Source organism: Filicampus tigris, chromosome 11 (genome assembly GCF_054856515.1).
Source record: "Filicampus tigris isolate MCC_2025a chromosome 11, RoL_Ftig_1.0, whole genome shotgun sequence".
NCBI lineage: Eukaryota > Metazoa > Chordata > Actinopteri > Syngnathiformes > Syngnathidae > Filicampus > Filicampus tigris.
The window spans coordinates 8,330,247-8,348,808 of record NC_141227.1 but is presented as its reverse complement, the minus strand read 5'-3'; positions in this window follow the sequence as shown (position 1 = coordinate 8,348,808).

Genomic DNA, 18,562 nt, shown 5'->3' with positions numbered 1-18,562 from the left:
TATCTATCTATCTATCTATCTATCTATCTATCTATCTATCTATCTATCTATCTATCTATCTATCTATCTATCTATCTATCTATCTATCTATCTATCTATCTATCTATCTATCTATCTATCTATCTGTCTGCAGAAAGGTAAACAAGTGGTTAACACGTCTGCCTCACAGTTCTTATGATTTGAATTTGATTTGCGGGTGCTTTGGCTTCCTCCAGCATCCCAATATCATTCAGATGACAGTGTTTCTCCATTGGTTTGGCTCATTACTTGAAACAGAAATGACATTCTTAAAACTACTTTAGCTAAACAGTTTTGCAGTTCTGTGCAACAATACAGCTCATTAGCAAAAGCTCATATCTCTCCCAAAACCCTTCACACATGCTTCAAAACTACAGTAGATGCCGTTCCCAACAGTCAGTACCACCAAAATTACAAAGATCCTTCTCAATTGCTATGGCTTATTTGCTTTTACTTAGAGCTTTTGCCCAAAAATAACCTGGATGGTTTAGCACAACCACCATGGATCACGTGCAAAAGCTCCTATCTCTCCCAAAACAGTTTGTGTCAAAACTAAATTCCTTTCTCATCTAAAAAGTCAGTGGCCCAAAATGCATTGTCTCTTTGGCGTTGTGGAAGTCTGCAAGTCAAAATGCCTAGATGTTCTGTCACGATGTCACGAGGTCTAGATAACAGAATATAAGGATGTATAAAACTGAGAGAAAGAAAAAAGGATTTCCCTGTCAAAAAAACAAACAAACAAAAAACAACAACATAGACCACCATGGCTTTGCTGTGTTTTCGTGCTGGTCTTGCTGGTGTCACCAGCAAAGCAAAACTGCAAAACCAAAACATAAAAGCCAAGCTTTGAACAGCCGGACCTTTGGTCACTGGGCAACCTGTTGTATGAAGTGAGCCACAGCCGCCCATCAGGACCGGCATGTTGCTGGGGTCCAGGCAGGAGCTGGTGATAGCTGATTACCAGCTCGTCTTGCTGGTTTCACCAGCGACCAGGGTAACAGAGTGAGAGAAGTAATGAAAAGTAATCAAATTACATCATTTTAATATAATGGTACTTGGATTACATTGCTAACTTTGTTTTTTTTTTTTTTGCATATGGTAATGGAGTAATCCGAAAGTAATTAAAAGTATGACTTTAATATAATGGTACTTAGATTGCATTAATAACTTTTTTTTTGCATATGGTATTGGAATAATCCAAAAGTAATTAAAAGTAATGAAGTTACATTACTTTAATATTATGGCACTAGAATTATATTACAATTTTTTTAAACAGGTAACAGGTAATTTTAACCGTATAATACATACTACATACATAAATACATACATACAGTACATACATATGTACATACATACATACACACATACGTACACATACATACATTTCCAAAGTAACCCTCCCAACCCTGGTGACCTTCTCATTTACTGTACTTCCCCATCTTGAGATAGTTCCAGGTTTTTGCCACTGCCTCTCCAGTTGTTTGGGAGACTTTTAAAGTAGAGGAAACTAGAAACAAAGCCCCATCTGAAGACACAGAGTGCAATCTTGAAATGGAAAACTGAAATGGTGAGTGGGTCTCTAGTTCAAATGTTATTTGGATGATAGCCTGCAAAAGAAAGGGAGTGTGTTTGGTTTCTCATTGAGAGTCACCAGCAAGGGCTCATTGTGATAAGAAAATAAGTCTAATGTTACCTGATCTGGTATAATGCAGACCAATTACCACTCCATTGCACTTCATTACAGGACTGTAATATGGCCGGGGGTCACGGTTTGAGAAGGAGCAGCAGAGGGAAATTGAGTCGTCATTGATAATATGATAAACTGATGGCGAGAGGGCTTCTCCAACAAATTATTGACATTTACAGTTGGTAGGGAAACACTATAACCTCATTTGGTAAGCAGCTGGCAAGAACTTGTATGAGGCAGGTCCTCTAACACAATGAGGGGCATAGAAAGAGAAATTCAAAACGATCAGAATAGTTTGAGTCTCCGACGGTTTTGCTGTTACTAAATGTACTGTCTGGTTTTACAAACATCTTAAGTAACAAAGCAGAGCACTCCACTGTAGAAAAAAAAAGTCTGAATAAAGTATAGCATTCATTCCTTGTGTTTCCTGCCATTAGGTCCACACTGATATGCTAATAGAAAATGAAGAATCCAAGGAAAAAAATCCCTTTGCTGTGGAAAAGGAAGAGCAGCCATTTGTTTGCCTTAAACCATCTTCAATTGGGGCCCCTTGAATAAATAAATCATATAAACTGGCGTCAGACATATATTTTCAATCTATCTAGGTAATCAGATTCTGTTTACTTGAATGGGAACTATTCTAAAATGTTATTAAACTTTAAATGGAGTTTAGGGATGGAATAAGTAGGAGCGGGAAATGATGAGCAAACAGGAGGATAAGAATCCAATTACTATTAAGCAAGCAATGCATTGACTGGTAAAGAGGAAAATAGCTTTGACATTTTCCACGAGCGCACAGCTCCCACCTGACAACGTTGTCGTACGAGTGCACAGTAAATTCAGTTCAGGGGCTGTAGACATGCGTTCGTCACAAGCTTGCACAAATGTGGTGCTGAGCTAGTACAACGTCTAACTGGGCCAAACATAAAACCAAACCAAACCGAAAACCAAATACCTAGAATGGACACTTCATTGTCACCTGACAATCTGGTAAGATTGCAAATGTTTCGAAATACAATAAAACAAAATAGAATGTAACAACAGTGTAAATGTAGCACATTAACTCATAAACTATACAGTAGCCTTTTATACATAAACTGTAAAAGTAGGTTATGCATTTTCTAAATGAAAAAAAAATTGTATAGTATGTATTAAAAAAATTCCCCAAAAATTGAAAAATGTATGTATTCAAAAATAAATGTGCATTTCCCAAAACATTTCAGCAAATCTTTTCCAGATAGTGAGGAAAATATAACTTATGAATCATTTACAAGACCAGTTAAGTTTATCTCACATTATCTAAATAGCCAATATATTGAATGCATGCTTCATTGATCAAAACTGTTGTGGAACAACTTATCAAGCAGCCATCTTTAACTAGTATTTAAAGATTATTTTGCTTTCATCTACAGTCTCCACTCAGCTGAAAACCACTACAACATGATAAGACAGTCAATTTGGATGTCAGCTCTGTAATCACACTGTCCACTAGATAAGTGCGACTTTTATTTATTTATATCGAGTCCCTGTTCCTCTTGTTGAAGATAATAGTTTCATTTTCCTGACAAAGTTTGCCAGTTACACTCATTGTGGAGCAAATGTGACACATTTCTGCTTCATTAGGATTCGCTGGGTTGACAGATTGATTCACGTGATGAATTCACAATGGGAAAGGGAATAGGAGGCGTTCCACCATTGTGTTTGCGTGTCTTGTAATGGTTTCAAAGCACGTTGCTGATCACGGGTCATAGTAGAAGAATACATGTGAATATCATCATGTGTAAACCTTACATTTATGATTTTAGCAAATTCAAGAAGGGGCTCTAATTGTGAACTTTGCAGATACGTTTGAGAGTTTTTCAAAAGCAATCTTACAGATTCACTGGCTTGTACGAATACTATACGAAAGAACTCTTGCACATTTTTAAATTGATAGTCATGTTTTTACAACCAATTTACTTCCAAAACGTATCTGTGGACTCAGAGATTCTGTCATAGCATCCCATTTTTTTTAGTAGAAGATACATTATTTAAACAATAATGGGTAGAACTTTTAAAAGGTCTGTTAGTGATCTGCTTCATTCCATATATGTTAATGCCATACATTCTTGTATGGTTGTAGTATATTCTGTGGTCTATTTGTCTTAACAGTGTGCAGCAGAGTGTAACTGAGAAAATGAAAAGAAGTCAGGGATGAGAGGCAGCAAAAAATCCAAACTATATGGAACAACAGAACCACTTAAAATGAAAATAATATCTAACCATGAATTACATCCATTGCTTTGTTATACTGATGTGTGTGCTTTGAAAAATGTTCCTTCACAATTCCATAGAGACCTCCAGGGGGAATGTTTCTATAGCCCTTTCAAAACCTGATCAAAACCATTTCTAAACGAAGTCTCCTGGGGGTTCTATCAAACACTTTTTATGGCAGGACTGGAAAATGAACCTCCAAGTGGTTTCAGATTTTTTTTTTTTCTTAGAATAATACAAAGCGTTAGGGAATCTTGAGATTGCACTTCCGCTAAAAAGCACAAGAGGTCAGAGCTCCACTACAAATCCAAAGCATCCAATCTCTGAATGCTGCATGCCAAATATGTACCCTTCATTGTTATCATCAAGACCACTGCTTGAAAGATGTCCCTTGAAACAAGTTTGCTTCAAACACCATTGACTGAGTCATTAAACTATAATGAAAAGAAAATTTATTTTAAATGACACTAAATACAAAACGGAACACTTGTAATACTTTGACTCGTGACATTAATGAGAGGTAGCATTTAGGAGAAATACACAATTGTTCAAAAAAAAAGGTTTCATCCACCTACCGGTAAAAACTCCGCATTAAACTGTTGTGTGTGACTAAGTTTTGTTCATATTACTTGTAGTAATACATCAAGCATTGAAAAGCTGATATGAACTGAGAAATATAACATCCATAAGCTTTAGCTGTCAGTTCATCAAAGCTTATGTCCACAGTGCATGGTGTGAGTCTGTAAGCTGTTGTACTTCTGCAAACTGACCACTGCAGATAAACCACGCTGAAGGAAATGGCTTACTGGAATTTACCATCTGATCAGTGATATCGCTGTTGTTTGGGAGAGGCTTCTGTGAGTGCCATTTTCAGTAGAGGTCAAGTAAAATGAAGACCAAGTCTTTAGGCTATAAGAAAGAGTAAAATAAAATAAAACATAGGGTTGAATGTGGAATGCATCAGTTCAGATTATAAAAAATATAGACTGTACTATACAATCATGTACAGTACATTAATAGACAGAGATTTTTACTGAATTTATTGTTTGATATTAATATTTCCATTGCATTGAATACAGCATAGCCATGCTTTTTAACTTATGATTAGCGTATATAGTTACAACATGTCCGATTGCATTAAATTGGCTTTTTTTTTGCCTACACAACAGTTGCATTGGTGTACACTTGCAAAGCGTCATACTCGGAGGTGGCCCGCTTACGTAGCTGAAGACTGGACAGGTGTACTTGATATCAACTGTACGGTGTGGTATGTATGTAATATATGCATTATGTAATGTATGCTATTATGTGTGGTCATACAGCTAAGGTAATAGTGTCAGTAGAAGTGTATTATAAGATATTCAGATGCAAAATTCTCGAGTATTGTTAAAAACTACAAATTCAATCAAGCAATGCTCACTGTTAATGTGTAAAACCTGTTTCATAGAGCTCACTAATCAAAATAGTTAACAAATGGTTAACCCTACTCAATATATCATACTGTTATTTCTGTATGACTAATATGTTCGCATTTATTCCCATATCAAAATCGCTGTGTAAATTTGTCATATTACTGTGTCAAATGAAAGATTAATTAGCTTGTACAAAAGTCAAGATGAAGACAAAATGACACCATTTTCATGAGTAAAGATCACATTTATGAAACTGTTTAAACACAAGATTGAGCAACATGTATCCAAACCCACGAAGAACATGAATATCAGTATTTTATTTATGCTAATCACTTGTCCCATTTTTGCAGAAATGAAATGTATCCCGTTATCCAAGCTATTACCTCTTTCTCCTACGTCACTGACAACATTAACACTGAGAGGATTACCAGGAAAATCAATAAACAGCCCAGGCTTCATGAATGGGTCCATGTTGCATGTGCTTTATGCGCTGGTGATACTGTTACTGTGGGAGGTTACTCTACCTTATATGTAATGATGCTGCTACCACAGTTGCTAAGCCCAAATCCACCAGTGTTTGAAAGCCATCTCCACTTTTAAAGAAATGATAGTACTAAGACCCCCAAATGAATGTGATAGTCAAAAACTCAACCAAGTTAGGATGATCTATAAACAACACTGAGAATTGAATGGTTTGAATAAGATATTCCTCATCTCTTGAAAATGTTCTCTAAGCGAAAGCTTTGCACTTTTTGTTGATCTCCAAGTCTAACTTGGAGCAAATGGTGAGAGACAAGACTGCCATCCAGACAGACAAGTGTTCCACTCTCCAGCTCTTAACAAGCATAGTAAAACATCAGTCAAAAGCAATAATTTTACTATTAATGAAATTCCAATTTGCCTTCAGTGCATTTCCCGTTGACATTTTCCACATTGCAACAGCAGCTTGATAAAGTTTTTAAAATGCAAAAACGCATCTAAGAGGCTAAAGACCAGCCCGGGTGTCAGCGTGCCTGGCAGAGGACTATGGTACTTAATTTTTATCGCCATATGCCCAGGGCATCGGAAGCCTGAATGTTAACACTGGCTCCATTTTCATTATCATCGTATGATTATGGATTTTACTGCATTTAGCTGATAATACAATTCGGCTCTCACCTTAAAAGTATTGGCTCCGAGGTTTCATTTCTGCCCAAATGAAAATTTCATTTGACAAACAAGTATAATTAGGCTGCACTTCTTATTCAGTGTCAGTCTGTTTTCTGATTGAACTTAGACCAATTTGCTGCCACTAAATGAGTTTGAATAATTTCCATTCTGAATGTCTTGGGGACATTAGCTTTAGGAGTGCTAAGTGGCAGCATGCTTTTTGAAGTTGCTGATTATTTGATGCCACCCTAGTCTACCTATATACATTTTCAGCTAACTTCAAAGTTAACAAAGGAAAAAAGCTCCACACAGCCTACCTCAGAGTACAATGAAAATGTGAGTGTTTTTGCCCAGGTCTAGAAGGCAAAGTGAAAATTACTTTAATAAGTGTGTAATGTATTTCGTTAGCTTCACTCCTCTTTTCCAGTCCTGCTTCCTCACTTTTATTTCTTTGATGTGGTCACTTGTATTGCACTGAATGAGCGGATTTGTTTCCAAAACTATATACATAACTAATATTGCAATATAGTTATATTGTACCTCCTAATTGTTATGTAAGACAGGAATTATAAAAGGATCTGAATTAGCTGGCTCTAATTTTCGCTCCCTGATAGTGACAACAACAATTTATCCTCAGTGAATGAGTTAATACCAATTATGAAGTTTTAAGAGAGTGCGGCAGATTATTGAGGTTTAAAAGCACTTAGTAGCACTCCTGCAGCAAAGATGAGAACAAAATAGGTTTCTTTAGATGGCAAAGTTATATGTAGATTTCTTCTTTAATGGATTTACTAACTAGATTATCTTGAATCTGAATAACAACTATTTCATCAGGGATAATCCAGTCTTTCCCACCAAAATAAACACCAACACAGAGAGGAATTGAACGAGACGAAAAGGCTGTATAAACTGCAAGGGCAACAGCAATGGAGGATCACAGAGTGCAATATAGGATTGATGAGAGGAAATGGGGATTGTGACAATGTGACTAAAATATGGGAGCAGGAGTAAAAAGAGAATAATTTACATGGTTAAAAGACTACCGCGTGTCAATAAGGGCCAGAATTACATTTCATTATCATAAATACAGGAATCCAAATAGTGGCTGGTTTATGGAGAAGTTGAAGAATGAGACAGTTATCCTCTGAAGCAGCGCTTTCTCTCTCCACAAGGATAAGCTCCATCTCTTCCAGACACAATTTATTGGGTAAAGATTTTCACATTACAGTAACGTCCATGGAGGGCGCTTTGACAAGGTCCCTGTTTTCAAGGTTCAATGTATAGTATTTACATTTACAGTACAGAAGACTTCAATAACATCAACATATAACATCAGGCTTCAGAGAACCAATTTTTAAGAAGACTATGGAGGTGCATTTGTTTTCTATTTCTATTATTCTGTACATATAACTACTACTTCAGACTTGTGTAGGCTACAGCTTTGTCATGTCTCCACTTATCCAAATAGTTAGTTGACAATGAGAGAAAATGTGATCCACGCCATATTTTACGAAATATCACTTCAAGAAGTTACACCTGATTGATCTAACATTGATTAATAAAATGAATGCCAGACAAGTGATGGTGGAGTTGTGGCAAAAGGAGAGTGCAGGGAAGCAGAATCTCCAAAGAACCAACAGATTGAATGAAAGCAGGGAGGGAGCTAAATAGAGCAAAGTGACGAGACAACGAGGCACACCTGGACAAGGCATGAGTGGCCGGAGGGAGTTGATTAGTAGAACAGGGCAGACGAGAACAAGAGGAAACAAAAACCTAATGAGTTAACAAGACATGAACAACGGACACAGAAAAATATTAGACAACAGCTGATGGGTGCTGCCCGTTTGATCACAGTCTGTATTATCTTTTTTATTGCTGTTTACTTTGTTCCTCGGACCCTTCATTAGTTGAATCCAATTCAACCGAGCTTGACATGGAAACATGGCATTTTGTGAATTTTGAGTCGAAACGGAAAAAGCTTCCACTGGGCATGATTCAGTGTTTAGTATAAATCTATGCCAGAAAGTGATGGCTTCTGCCATGCTGATTACCAAGTGCTTTTCTGCACGGCGGAGCCAAGCACCCAGCTGCTGCGTTCATGCCTCTACCTACCTACTACCTGTGAGATGTGTGTGATGACTGGGAGATATTACTACGAATGACTTTACAGCCTAGCATTTGTCAGCGCCATGCCTTGCTGGTTAACAAGTTAAGTAAAAACACAAATATATGAATTAGGAGTAAATACTGAAGATACAGCAGTTAACCTTGCAAGGAGGAGGTATCCATGTGATCAATACATTTTGGAATCATTTATGTTACAAAAGAAATACTTAAAGCAAGTCAACCCAAACATATTTTTTTCAAGAACATATTCTATGCGACCCACTAGTTGAAACAAGGTGTTCTGATAAATATGAAGTTTGTGGAATAAGAGTTAATTCACCTGTTTTTAGCCATCTGCGGGGGCGGCCATTTTGTCAATTTTGTCAACTGAAAATGACACCACAGTTGCTCAGGGCTCAGGTAATGACCAATCACAGCTCACCTGTTTTCTGAAGCTGAGCCATGATTGGTCGTTATCTGAGCCCTGAGCAACTGTGATGTTATTTTCAGTTGACAGAAGTGACAAAATGGCCGCGTTCTGAGATGACTGAAATTGATGGATTTTGCTGTTAAACTCATATTCCACCAACACAATATTAATCAGAATTCCATGTTTCAACTAGTGTGCCTGCATAGCACATATTCTTGAAAAAAATATGTTTGGGTTGACTTCCGCTTTAAGTGCCCCAAAACGTGCACAAACTCTGTATTGCAAGCACATGTCAGATTCTCACCACATTCAAATGAGAACAAATTGCATCATTAAATAGAAGCTCACCTTTAGCTAACAAGCTGCCGCGTCAACAAAAAAGTTCAAAAAGTAATGAGAACATGCTGATGAACTGTCATCTCCCCTGGTAAGGATTTCCGGAGATTAAATCTCTCAAAGCCCACTCTACAAACACTGATAAAGCCAAAATCTGATTTTGGTATCTACAACCCACAGTTTGCATTGCTATCCATAAGAAAGCTGCTTAGCCTTGGCAGCTGGTGCATATTTGACTGACTCCAGTCGGCGACAGCAGAGCAAACGATACCTCTGACTGAAGTAGTTCCGAGCATTATGGCTTCATATGAAGAAACAATGCATACGGTTTGAAGTCATAATTATTAAAGCCACTGAGATGCCGCTGAAGGAGCTCTTTTACCAGTGATAGTCGAATTAATAATATGGCGTTGGGAGTTGACTCAGCCTCAATAAGCATAAGAGTCTGCCCATTCAAGATGTGCAGTTAAATCCCAGGTGAGTGACAGGTGCCAGCGACAGGGCTGTTAGGAGGGAGCGTTTGTTGATATAACCATGTTTTCCTCTCTTTGAGCGCCTGATCTGCAAAGGTACACATAAAGGCCCTCCTTCAGAAATGCACACAGAGCACTTGGAAAGGAGCACATAAAATGCCCCCCCCCGCCCCCCGCACCTCCCTACACATTAAACAGTGTGGAGGAGGTGCAATGGAAGCACAAGAGGGAGACTGACTGGGGGACTCAAACAAACGCTGGAGAGTGGCAAGTTTGCATTTGCCCATACCAACAAGCTCCTATCTCATTAACAAACCGCTGAAATAAAAGAGCGCTTTTTTGGCTCACAGCTATAAAAAAAAATTATCATAGTGATGATGTTTCTCAGCCGTCAACAGAGCTGTGATAACGTTGTTTGATGATGACTTTCCCATGAATGTTAAGCAGCCGCCGCGGCAGAGGAAAGGAGCTTATCAGCGCCTAATGCCCATCTCTAATTCCTGCCCTTCTTGAACTAGCCATTTTCTAACAGCATTAACTGTCAAATTTACATCCCGTCTTAATGCCACTAAAGAGTACGGGGGATGAAGAGTAAATGACAGCAGTGTAATGAGGAAGGCAAGGCATTGCGTCTCCCACTTTCTCTCCCCCTCTCTTTCTCCGTGGCAAAAAGATTTGGACAACATCCTGCTCCTGTGCCATGACGCCATGATGGAGAGCTTACCTGTGAACTTACAATACTCGAAAGGTAGGGTAATAAGGTAAAAGGCAGTGTGTAAAGACAAAAAAAGCCTACAATGCATTAAAAACACAGGGAGCTTTTAGTAACACCAAAAGGGATCAACCTTGAAGGTTCCAGGGGAGCGATAAGAATTCATATGACAAGCATTCACGTCAACTCTGCTTTATTAAATCTAAAGTATATAACATAACTGCTAAACTAAATTAAAGCGTTTTCCACTTCCAGGCAACAGACAACCTTACTTTCCAGGCTTTTAATGGATATTTTATGCATTAAGGTCATTAAAAATGATGAATTATTCCAGGAGACAATCAATTCTGACATTCAAATAAAATTGTTGCCACAGCTTCGATCTGAAAACAATTTTAGCGTCATAAATTATAACCTTTAAGATGGCCAGCTGTGCACATCTTTTCAGTTAATTATTTCTTTGTACGATTAAATACTGTGAGCCATTATTTTTCTTTTCATTACAGTCTGATCTATAATGAGGGTAATATAGTGATCAGGTGTTACCTGGAAATCCGCCTGCATAATAATGAGCAATTCTGGTCATGCAGTTTTGATTTATCCACGAGGTTTCCTGCATCTACGATGGCATTTAAGCTTCCGACCCTGGATGCTATTATCATAATTAAATCATTAGGTATTATTTCACATTTTTGAAAGGTTTCTTTTAGGCAAGGAATTAATGCGCTCTATTAAGCTATAAAATATACAAACCCTTATTTCAGTGTACGTTGTACTAGTGAAAAATTCTGAAATGACATTATCGCCGACACCATTTCCATCTGTCTCCATCAAATATTAACTCATTGTTTGCAGACTTGCATTCAGGATGGGTTCGTATTTATCACATCATTGTCTCCTATTCCTTAAGGCACAGTGTGTCTGGAGTCATAGCATAATATTGTCGCTCCCTTTTCTCACAGGAAAATTGGAGTAACGATAGAGAAGAAAGCTCGCACATTCCATCTTATGCTATAATCAACCATGCAAGTGAACCTATGAATATGTAGTCCAATTCATCTGAGGGGTCAGAGTCTGGTGGAGCAGGATAGTCCAGATTAAATCTGCGCTCATCTGATTGGAACAAATAAAAATTCAAACTGGGCTAATTTCATGCCCATCTGGTCGGCTCCTGCAGTGAAACTATGCAGAAGGCAAAGGGGCTGTAATTATTTGGAAAAAAAGGGACAACAGATATATGGGGAATTAAAGTTGAAAGGCCTTCTCACCTTTGATCGATAATAACGTCAATTTAAATGTATCACTTTATCAGTCATCAATATGTGATACATCTTTACAGGCCAGTGATCACACTTAACATCAAATATGGCACACAGGCGTGTTCTTGTTGTTATGACAGGATTGGAGAAATATAGACAGTGCAATTAGCTTTCTCTGTGTAAAAAATTTAAACAGGCTATAGCAGCCAAAGACCATATGCATTACATTTGTACCTTACGTACAATGGTGCCCATGCCTTGAGCTAAGGGTGATCTGATTTTTATGAGTTTTTTGAGATATGAGATATTTTTTGCTTTGACTTGCTAACTACAATTGTATGTACAAGCGCTGAATGGGTAGTGAACTGAACTTACTTCACAACAAGCAGAAGCTGGGCAGACAATGAACAATTCTTCATATAAGTTATTGGCTTCAAGATGTTGCCACTCCCAGAGTCCAGGAAGTTTACTGTTGAAAACATGTAAAACAAGTGAAAATTTAAATCGACCACATGTCTTCCGTAGATAATGCTAACGCACAAAGCAAAATGCTAACAAATAGCACTACAAGGAAATTCACAAAATGGACTCTGTTGTTTTTGCTTCTTTGTTGGCTTTTTTTGTGAAAGGTATTATAAAGAATGTAAATTACATTACAGGCTGATTTTGCTATTTACATTGAATATTAACGTTACACATTAAATAAGTCATGCAGGGTTTTGAGCCTGCATTTCAGCTATTTCCCAGGATTCCATGTTTCAAACACAATTGGTCATTTTAAAAAAGCAGAGTATGCTGAAAGATCACCTATTAACCAGGAACAATTATGAGGAGGATGCAGCTGTGCTTCTCCCGCCTTCCCTCCCTGTACAGTTGGCTGGTGCTGAGCTCAGCCTGTGGGCACAGTAGATTTGACACAAGAGTGCTGATGAATCTCATCAGTTTAATGTGTTTATGCTTGCTAAGCCCCAAAAGCTTATTGGTGCTCAATGGAGTGCTACAAAGTTACCTAATTTTCTCCCTTGGTCGTCTGCCGCCGCGTGGCCTCTCACTGGGACCGCTACATAGACACAGACTGTCAGTACCTTGATGCAGTGCGCAACATGTAGCACTAAGGGCACGCTGTCTCTGTGATTTGTGTTATCGAGCACAAAATAGACCTTGACACAAATACAGGGAGCACAGATATTACTGTTTCTTTCACAACCTCATGTCTTTCACCCTCCACATTGATCCCTTTTTACAGTCTTTTCACACTAAATACTCCAGTCTTATCTTCAGTGCCCCCACCTCTCCTGTCTCCTATTGGAGCCAAAGAGACTAGCTGCCTATATGACAGCTAACACGCCGTATTAATTCAAATGTCATGCCTCCAAATCAATATTGTAAAACAGTTTAAACACAACTCATCACCGCTGTGGTGTTTTTTTTGGGTGACAGGTAAGTTCAAAGGAGACGCAGCTGAATGTCATGATTGAATTATCCCAAGAGAACACGGAACATTAAAATGTACAAACGCGCCAAAATGTTACTTCATAGACACAACTGCAAATTATCCACACTGTCATGATGTGTGCTACTTTAAGCTGTTCGATGCATAAGTCAGCAGCGGCAGACCAGCAGAGATAACTTCAGAACACGCCTGGCTGCAATGCGCTCCAGGGGTGTCGAACTCCGGTCTTCGGTTCTGCAGGAGCCTGATCCTGATCCCGATCATTTGAATCAGGTGTGTTGGACGAGGAAACCTCTAAGACATGCAGGAGGGCGGCCCCCGAGGACTGGAGTTTGACACCCCTGCAAACATTCATTTGGGAGGAATCAGTCGGGGGAAGGGAGAAATAGCTTCACTCCATCTGATTATGATTAGTCAGCTTTGTTGGGTGAAGTAGGGAAGAGGGATAATGAACTTCTACAACAAAAGGTAGGCAATTACACCATGAAAAGTTTCCAAGAGTTACAGCAATAAAACAGCCAACCGCTAATAGCATTCCTCATTGTGTGTGAAAACTAGGGTCGTGTCAAAACTTTGTGAGGGTGGGCCATGTTCACACATACTCATTGAGAGACACTGTTCCAAAGCAATGCTCAGGATATGGATAGAATGTGACAAATTCTGTCAGAGTAAATATGGTTTAATAAATGAATTAGCTTCATAAATAATGGCTGTAATGACATTTTAGGGGACAATAAGCCAGAGCGTTGTCAGGAAATAGTTGATGTATGAGTTTCATGCCTCAGCGGTTCCTCAAAATGAACAGGCTCGGGAAGATAGCAGGGGCCTGCAACTAGCCTATTTCCTCGAATTATCTACTTGTTGTCAATTTGCACAGTGGAATTACACATGCAAATTGAACTGCCTGCACAAACACCACTTGGAGACGATAAAAACAAATTAACAAAGGCTATAGAAGGAGGATTTATTTCACTGGCTAACCAGGGTCAAGCAATACATGTATTTGACAATTGTGTGCACCCAATTCTGGTGTAATTATATCAGCGAATTATTTCTTGTATACGCATTTTCCCCCAACCTTCTCATTTACTCATAATGAACTGCATATTCTGACAAATAAATAAACATTTTGATTTGCAGATCACTAATCTCATTTCCATACGACTATAATACACAGTGAGGTGAAAGGTCAAGAGTTTAGTGAAGCTTCTGGCTTAAGTAGCGATCAGTCTAAATAGCACAAGTGTTAAAACGTCTACTATCACCTCTTAACATCTTACCTCCTATTGGCGAGGACCTCCATGTTTGCTATTAGATATCTAATTTACTTTGTACACACAGTGCTAATCTGCACTAATGAATTCTGCCACACCACGCCAGATCGAAATGACTTAAAATTATTACCACTTCCGCAGATTTGCCTTCCCTCATTTGAGGCTCAATTTGGTGGGCTCGCAAAAACAGTCTGTCACAGCAAGATACTAATAATTAGGGTTTTAAGATGATTAGTTTATCTATGTGCTCTTACAGGCCTGACTCTTATCCACCATGGCCAAAACTTAATAAGAAACTCGAAGTTTTAAACAGCCAACTCCAAATTACCAAGAAATGACAAAAATAATGAACTGGAGCAAGTGGCGGGGAAAGAGAGAGACAGAGAGGTCGCTGCCGGGAAATCTGCATGGCATTATTCAAGTGAGCACAAAGTCTGGTGATCAATACGTACATTATTTGAACCGGTAACAGCGAAAATAGTGTAGCATTAGCGAGACCTTAGGACTCTAATTTACTTTCAGACGCTACTGTGCTCATCAACTAGTCACACATGTAATTAAAGTCCCCATAATGCTGAGTGAGTGATACCAGTTAATGGTTGAATATTTAGGGGATGAGTTTGAGATTTTCCATGTTGAAGATGACATTCAATATAGCAGAGGGCTTATCTGTCCAGTTTAATGTGAACTGCACTTTGCAAAACTCATCTCTCATTTACGGTATCAGGAGGTCAAGGACACTACAAGGTCCCTGTGATTTGGTTTTTCTTTCTGTTTTTTTTTTACCCACAATGCTGCCTCATTTCTGAAAAAATATTGTTGGTCAGAAATAATGGATGGGCATAATACTTGATTACCGGCAATTCATTGTTAAGAATTCTATAAATGGCCTCGTATTAATTGCGTCTTTAAAGCGGAAGTCAACCCAACCATATTTTTTTTCAACAATATGTTCTATGCAAGCCCACTACTTGAAACAAGGAATTCTGATGAATATTATTGCATTTGTGGAATAAGAGTTAAAACACCCGTTTTTAGCCATCGCTCGGGGCAGCCATTTTGTCACTTCTGTTGACTGAAAATGATATCATAGATGCTCAGGGCTGAGATAACGACCAATCATGGCTCAGCTTTAAACTGCCGAGCTGTGCCGGGCTCACTTCTGTCGACTGAAAATGACATCAGAGCTCAGGTAACGACCAATCACAGCTCGGCTGTTTAAAGCTGAGCCATGATTGGTCGTTATCTCAGCCCTGAGCATCTGTGATATCATTTTCAGTCAACAGAAGTGGCAATTAAATGGCCGCCCCCTGAGATGGCTACAAATGGGTGGATTTTCCGTCTAAACTCATATTAATCAAACACAATAATAATTAGAATGCTGTGTTTTATCTAGTAGCCCTGTTGGGAACATAGTCGTGAAAAACATATGTTTGGGTTGACTTCCTATTTAAGTAATCGTCACATTTTGATTATGTTGCAACCAGTTATAAATAAACAACATGCAACTTATGGGAAGTTGTACTAAAGCTTTCAAGACTCCTTCAGGCAGCATTATTCTGCTCAACTCTGGCCCCGAATGAAAAAAAAAGGTAGTTTACCTGAAAACCTATGCTTTGCTGAAACCTTTTTAATAGTAACGTGACATGATTGCTGTATATTTCACTATCCACTTCATGAGACACAAAGCTTAGTCTTATTGCAGCTTTGCAATAAGATGTTACCAAAAGAAAACTTAATGGGAACAAATGTGAAAGAGCAATTTAAGGGTACATGTGCATGTGCCAGTGCTCTGGGTTATACAAGATTTGCATGCTAATCATCCTAATAATAATGTAATGCCCAAAGCAATGAGGGCCATAGAAGGAAGCTTATCTCACCAGAAATATGGCACAAAAATAGGTTAACATTTGAAGGCGTCCTTATAATTTATGGACCTCACCTCATTTAGAAGTAGGCTACATCACCAGAACCTGAAAGTGTTCTTAAACACTATTTTGGGGGCTGCAAACAAGCTTGGATTGTTGCCAGGCTTTTTTGCTTGAACACAATTCAGTTGCAGCGGGTTTTAGAGCATATCAGCTGCAAAAATTGAGGAAGCACTTCATATGTAAACTATTTGAAATGAGAACATAGTTATTTAAATAATGATTAATAATATTTAAATAAACATTGTACTCAAATACTGTAAATATTTAAAAACACAGTTCTTAAAGGTAAATTGTAAATATTTTGAATTTAAAAGTTAAATATAACTGAACTATACTCAGGCAGTGATTCATTAACAAACCACGAGGGGGAGTATGTGCAACAGGTGTGGTACCCATACCACACTTTGACATTCACTTTGGAATAATACACTGCGGCAGCATGGGTCTAGTAGTTGTTAGAAGGTAGAATGTTGGCCTCACAGTCGGGAGGTTCTGGAGTTGTATCATGGCTCTGTCCCCCGAGCATGTGTTTTTTTTTTGTTTTTTTTATGGGTATCTCCAGCTTCGGTTGATTCTGATTGTGAATGGTGGTTTGTCTAATTGACTGCCGACTAGCCCAGAGTGTACCCTCACCTCAAAAGCCAGCTGGAATATGGTCCAGTTAAGAAAATGGATTGTTATGTGCTGTATTTTTTGGGGGGACTTTGGTTTTGCAATCCCAACACTTTGACCCAGGGACAGATTACTATAGTTTCCCTTGTTTCCTATGGAAAGGTCTGAACAAACTGAATCAATCGTTATGAAACCCCATCTATATTATTTGCTTGAACCACACCACACGATTGACAAGGAAAGAGCGGATGCCCCGGCAACTATTACCACATTTCTCTAACTGCAGAGAATATAAAGAGAAAAATGAGGTGAGAAGAAAGGAGAAGGTGTGAATAAAGGCTCACATATATTTTTATAAAGGGGCATATTTCAATCTTGACAGCTGACAGTTTTTGACTGACACCTGCACATTGAGCGATTGAGCCCTGCACATCTCCCGACGCGCTACAACAGAAAACTGCAACCCTGTATCTGGTTTTGAGGCTCTACACACAGTCTATTGTGCTGTAATACTTTTACTAAAACATAAAATCATGGCACAGTGGTCAAGGAAGAAGAGAGTTGTCGCAAAGAAAGGTAGGAAGCAAGAATAAAGGAGAGACCACTAAGATCTGAATGTAGTCTTACTTCACTCCTCCATCACCTCTTCACATCTGTGACCAAAGCCATTCCCCTTACTGATGTGACCATGCACAAGTCGAACACTTCTGTAAACAAGCCGAACTTAGCCACGGCTGCTACAATGCTAGCATGACTAATGTTACACCAATGTAACACTAATCAGCTCCGAGCTGCAGCTCGCAAACTGGGGGTAATACTTACTTACTTACTTAACACAAATGTGCCACAGCGAGACACAAGCTACTATATTTGTAAGATGGCGTGGCTAAACATCCTCCCACGGAGCAGAACCTCTGCTCAAAGTCACAAATTTCGCGGCTAATAAGACACTTTTAATAAGTATCAGAGCTGGGCATTCCGTTTGTGTGATGGAGCGGTCAGTCTATCCGCCCGATTGGTCAAGACAAACGCCCATTTTGCTGACGGTTGACGAATGACGGGTAAAATTTTAACATAGACGGACTAGGCATAGGCGGAAACCCATGTACTTAATCCGTCTTTCGTCTTTCGTTGCATGCGTGTGCAAGCGCATTGGGCATTGGTAGGACGTCTCGATGGGTAAGAAGGAATTTCAGAAGAACTGTGGGACGCACACACAGGCATCTGCTCCACCAGCCAGGTAACTCTGTGTTACTTGCACATGAATCCAGTGAAATTATATTGTTTGCCCTACCGGTAATTATTTTGTTTTGAACTACAGCACAAATTATCATACATTTGCTGACTGGCCACCTGATTAGCTAGTATAACGCTATACCCCAAATCAATGATAGATAACGTGATGACCGCCACATAAACTTATAACGGTGAAAAGAAGCTCTCCGTGGTCCGTGCAT